The sequence below is a fragment of the Dreissena polymorpha genome, chromosome 14 (assembly GCF_020536995.1).
Source record: "Dreissena polymorpha isolate Duluth1 chromosome 14, UMN_Dpol_1.0, whole genome shotgun sequence".
Taxonomy (NCBI): Eukaryota; Metazoa; Mollusca; class Bivalvia; order Myida; family Dreissenidae; genus Dreissena; species Dreissena polymorpha.
Window position 1 is genome coordinate 21,967,871 of NC_068368.1, and position 6,477 is coordinate 21,974,347.

A 6,477-nucleotide genomic window follows, 5' to 3' on the forward strand; every position below is an offset into this window, starting at 1 on the left:
AAGAACAACTACTGAAAATGATTTTAATTTTGTTTTGTATTATCTTAAGAAAAATTAAAACATCAAAATATGAAATCAGTCAATTAAACATTTAGGGACAATGGTGTTCTAATTGCTTACAATTGTTAGAAAAAACAATAGTCTCTATTTGAACTCAAAAAGAAAAAAAAATTCTAAAAAAATAAAAACAAAGATGTCTTTTTTTGTTAGATAATAGCTTTGGTCACATGTCGACATTATAAGTAGATTCGCAAAGCGTTATACATTATTGCACTTTATATGCTATTTCATAAGTGAAAGTCTTATTGGATTTTGTGGAATAAACACAAAAATATGATTGTTTCATGAAGTAATAGTTTAGATACAATAGGGTATTAATTGTTACACAAACTCTCCGTGTAATTAAAACTTGCATCAGTGATGACATTTATTAAAATTTATTAAATTTGGATGACCAGACAGTAATAACAGTTTTGTTTTGTTATTGTGGCAATTATAAGTGAATGTTTGGCAAAAAATGCCTCGTTAAGAAATAAATGTTTCAACAATAATATTATAGATGTACTTATATTATTTAGATAAGTATTGACCTATTGCTGGTAATGGATTATGACATTTTTCTACTTTTGTTACAGTGTGTTTCACGTTGAAAATATTACATAAGCTGTCAGTGGAGTGCCTTCTCTGGTGCCAGTTTCCGTAAATCTCCCAATTTAACATTTCTGCAAACATTTGACCAGATTTTCTGAAATTGTCGTTGTTTATATTTAAATTTTATTGAATGAATGAACAATGTTTGGTCTGTTATTTAACTACTTAAAATTGCTTTCTGTTTGTAAATGTTGTGCCCTGTTTCAAATATACCATATATATATGCATAGAAAATAAAATAAACAATATGCATTAATTTGTATGTATGTTTAGGTAGAAAACAACTGTTACCAAACACGAATATTAGTATTGGACTATATTTCTACTATGGGTATTAGATGCAATGTTTTAATTTGATTGTTTACTCCAAATAAACATTTTGCATACGTAAATATAGGGTGTATAACGAACGCTGCATTTTTCCATTGCATGTTTACCTCATATTGATAGGAGACTTCCTTATCTATTGCATAATTGTTTATTCTTGTGCCAGCTTTTTGTAAATATCTTCAAAATCGTGTGACTACTGTTATTAAGAGTATGTTTATGCCCCCCTTCGAAGACGAGGTGGTATATTGTTTTGCACATGTCGGTTGGTCCGTCGGTCGATCGGTCCGTCGGTCGGTCCGTCCACCAGATGGTTTCCGGATGATAACTCAAGAACGCTTAGGCCTAGGATCATAAAACTTCATAGGTACATTGATCATGACTGGCAGATGACCCCTATTGATTTTCAGGTCATTAGGTCAAAGGTCAAGGTCACAGTGACTCGAAATAGTAAAATGGTTTCCGGATGATAACTCAAGAATGCTTACGCCTAGGATCATGAAACTTCAAAGGTACATTAATCATGACCAGCAGATGATTCCTATTGATTGTCAGGTCATTCGGTCAAAGGTCAAGGTCACAGTAACTAGAAACAGCAAAATGGTTTCCGGATGATAACTCAACAATGCTTACGGCAAGGATCATGAAACTTCATAGGTACATTGATCATGACTGGCAGATGACCCCTATTAATTTTCAGGTCACTAGATCAAAGGTCAAGTTCACAGTGACTCGAAACAGTAAAATGGTTTCCTGATAATAACTCAAGAATAATTAGGCCTAGGATCATGAAACTTCATCGGTTCATTGATCATGACTGGCAGATGATCCCTATTGATTTTCAGGTCACTAGGTCAAAGGTCAAGGTCAGTGACAAAAAACGTATTCACACAATGGCTGCCACTACAACTGACAGTCCATATGGGGGGCATGCATGTTTTACAAACAGCCCTTGTAATGGTAAAAGTTAAACTATATCACTAAACTGTATCTAGGATTCTTTTGCATTTATTTTACACGTTTGTGTGTTTTTGCTAATTGAATGTGATATTGTCTATAATCGTGTACTTTTATTGTAATTGTTTTGTTAATACAGAGCGCATTAAACATGTTGTTATTCGGTCATTACTTTAACATATTGTTTGCATGTCGATAATGTTTGCATGTTTATGTGGGTGATAAGTATTTGCTGATCTAAGTTTGTTGTTGCAATTTAGATAAAGTACATATTGATTCATGTGGTTATTACCACAGTGTTGCACAGTTTTGTTGTAATGGCAAATAAAAACCTTAAATATTTTCTTTTAAATTATATAAATCTTTCACTTTTTAACATAGGGCTTGGGATACTTTTTTGGCTGTTCTTCTGTCCGTTAGTCTGCTATCGCACTTTTGTCTCCCTTGATGAACCTTCAACATATTAAATCTATTCCTTACAGAGCTTTTATATTTTACATAGTGTTTGGTCTTCCTCAATATATTACACCTTACGATTTTGGAATCACCAGGTCAAGGGTCAATGTCACAGTCAACACTATGGACAACTGCGCCCCAAACCTGCACGATTATGATTATGGCCAATGCAACAAAGAGCGAGTACTTTCTACTTATAAAATGCGATGAGTGTAACCCTTATTCAATGTCTCTAAGTTAAAGCTGCGCTTTGTGAATAATAATTATAATGAGTCGTGTTCATCCGATTCTGAAGCGGACGACACCCTTTTCTGCGCATTGCCACATTAACACCAAGCTAGAGTCTAATGCATGGAGAAGCAGTGACCGATGCAGGGGACGATAGGTCAGCACTACTTAGATAATTGTGATAACTTTTTTTCAGAGATATGTGCTCGAAACCAGAACCGTATAAAGACAAAAAACTTATTTAAATGAAGACAACAATCCGAACAGAGCTTGTTGCAGACGACAGTGGTCAGACAGACAACTTAAGTTTGGCAGTTGTCAGTTAGTTGCAAACATATGTGAACTGAGTGCTGGTAAACCAGTTAACAGAGGAAAAATAAAACATTATGTGAAGTGATAGCCGCGATATGACAGACATACTGTTGAAAATAGCGATAAACCCTACTAAAACAAACCAACAAACACACAGAACGGGCGGAATCCAAATAATATGGTATCACTGCGATCTATAAAGAACTGAAGCGGCTTGCCAAAACTTCTGATTTACATCTGTTTATAGAAGTACGATAAGAGTAAAATAAATAAAACAAAAACTGGACGAATAATATACGTGTTTTGTTGCTAACGCCGAAGTCGGAGATCGCTTAAGTTCTTCAAACGTTTTAAGATTAATTGACTGCGTGTATTTCATTACTTGTTTTTTATGGATGACCCAATATATGCGTGCAACGCATTAATTCAGTCTTGCTTCCTTCACTTTGGAGATTGGAAATGGATTGGTCTCTTGTTTCCAGTGCTTCCAGGATAAGATGTTTACAGATGAGCAATACGGTATACATTCGACAAAATCTGATTACTAGAGCCATGCAAAGTCGAGATTTATCCAGCAATATGTGTGCATTTACCTATCTAAGGTATTTAACACGTTTATAAAAAAACATATTCTTTAAACAGTGATTTAGTGTTCTTGTAAGTTATTACACTTACCGTCTTTGTTTCGACACTTCCTCTGATGTTATCATTTGCTGCACCACATGTAGATGTTATTGTTGTAACTTGTACCATTATATTAGATTTTAAATTAGCATGCATGTTCATCATTACAAAAAAACGTGTAATATTGCATCTTATCAAAAATGCCATGTTAATGTACAATTGGAGCAGCTGTTCCTTTCATCAAATCGTCCGTGTATTACGTGTACCGATTGTAATAAGCATAACACTTTGATTAACTATCATAATGTTTTAATTTATTTGCTATTGGAATACTATGCCGTTTGAGCTAAAAAACTAACAAAATAAATGTCAAAAGATCGAGTATGTGTTGTTATGAAAACGTGTTTTATCCAAGTCAATGTTGAAAAAAGGGCTTAGGCTGACAACATTAATACTTACTAAAAACATCCATTCTATTTGAGAAAACGGAAACAGTGCACTGTTTCATTTCATCTTGAAATACACGCTTATATTTGTATGATACAATCAAAGTACTATTGTTTATATTCAGCGGATCTGTAATTTGGCTGTGTCCGTCGTTGTGTAAAATGGTTGTGTTCCTTTGCTGTGTCATTTAGTGGTGTTCCTTTGTGTTTTGTTTTTTTAGTTTTTATCCGCAATGGTGATATTTGGTTGTGTTCCGACTTTGTATTAATTGGTTGTGTTCGGTCATTGTTTCATTTGGCCATTTTCCGTCGTTGTAATATTTGGTTTATTACTTGTTCCGTCTGTGTACATTGGTTGTGTTAATTCGCCGTGTCATTTTTTTGGTTATAAGTTGTCATTTGGTTGTGATAAGTCGCTGTGCCATTTGGTTGCAAAAAATTAAGCTGTCATTTGGATATGATAAGTCGCTGTGTCATTTGTTTGTGTTAAGTCGTTGTGTCATTTGGTTTTAATAATTTAAGGTGTCATTTGGTTCTGTTAAGTCTCTGTGTCATTTGTTTGTGATAAGTCGCTGAGTAATTTGGTTGTGATAAGTAGCTGTGTCATTTGGTTGTGATAAGTCGCGTTGTCATTTGGTTGTGTTAGGGCGCAGTGCCATTTGGCTATGATAGGTCGCGGTGTCATTTTGTTGTGATAAGTCGCTATGTCATTTTGTTGTAATATTGCGTGGTGTCATTTGGTTGACTTAAGCCTTTGCTTCATTTGGTTGTATTAAGTCGATGTGCCATTTGGTTGTGATAAGTCGCGGGGTCATTTGGTTGTGATAAGTCGCTAAGTCATGTGGTTGTGATAAGTCACTGTGTCATTTGGTTGTGATAAGTCGCTAAGTCATTTGGTTGTGATAAGTCACTGTGTCATTTGGGTGTGATGTGTCATTTCTTTAAGGTCCGTCGCTGTTTCATTTTTTTGTTTTCCATCGTTGTGTCATTTTGGATGTGATAAGTCGCTGTGTCATTTGGTTGTGTTAAGTCGCGGTGTCATTTGGATGTGATGTGTCATTTATTTAAGGTCTATCGCTTCTTCATTTCGTTGTTTTCCATCGTTTGTCATATAAATCCACAGGTCTCAGATAGAAAATAATTATTTAACAGAAATCGTTCCTAATGGACATATTACCAATAGCAATACACATCTTGCATTAAAATAAATTAAGTATTTGTATTATTAAACATATTTTTCCCGCTATAGTTTGTTGCATGAAGGGGCATTTTCACAGACTTAGCAAGTATTGGAGTTTGTCATTAAATGATTTAAATTGATAAATGTAAACATTGCAACTTAAAAGCTCCAGTACAAAAAACAATTATACAAAGAAAGAAAGAAAAAAGTAACTCCATGACAGGGCTCAAACCATGTATTTTATACTTAATCCTCGTAGTGTCACAAAATGTAACGACAACAACAGAACTCTCCAAATTATTCAATCGTTTGGCCTTGCAACGCTTTATAATTTTCAGGTTTTAAAATCGTCAAAAGATACATATAATGGATATTTTTGAGCATGGTAAATGTTCAGTATTAATGTTTCTTCGCAAATATCATAACTAAAACGAACATTTGCGAAGCTAAAACATTTTTTTTTCATTTTGTCAATTTACCAAAACGTGAAAATGCCCCTTAAAAGGTTAAACCAAGCAAGTACAATTTATTCGGAACAAACCTTCAGTAAAGTATTTATTCTATTCACACTGAACGCTTTCAAACATGTTCACAATAATCAACAAACACAATCGTATTTTTAATAAATGTCATTTTAATTACGAAATAATTGTCCCGTTTAAAAATGCAATCATTTGGATAGGTGCTTGAAAGGGACTTTTTCACAGATTTTCGTGTTGTTGTTAACTGTTATTAAAAATAATTACTTACACATATATTTTATTTTAAATAGTTTTAAATGTTTATAAACATAAGAAAAGACAATACAGGCTTTTAATCATGGGCATTTTAAACGCTATTTGGTAGTAAAACACTGTTTTCCATTGTGCTTATAAAAGCGTTACAAACACATTATTATATTATTATAATTTTGATTAATTATTATTCATACACGATCCGATATCTTAAACATGAACGAAGAGATAAATATGCACATCCGTCCCTCATGCATTTCCGTCTACTCTGCTCTTCCGTCCCCCTGCAACAATATTCCCATGCAATTCGTTCCTTTATACATTTCCGTCCCTCATACACTTGCGTCCCTCATTCATTTCCGTGCCCCAATCTCTTACACTTCCTTCCCTTGAACTTCCGTCCCTCGTTTGATTCCATACCCCGTGCACAACAGTCCATCACACACTTCAGTTCCACACTGCAACTCCGTCCCTAATACACCAACGTATTCCATGCACTACATACCCCTAGCACTTCCATCCGTCATGTACTTTAGTCCATATCGCACTTCCGTCCCTTGTG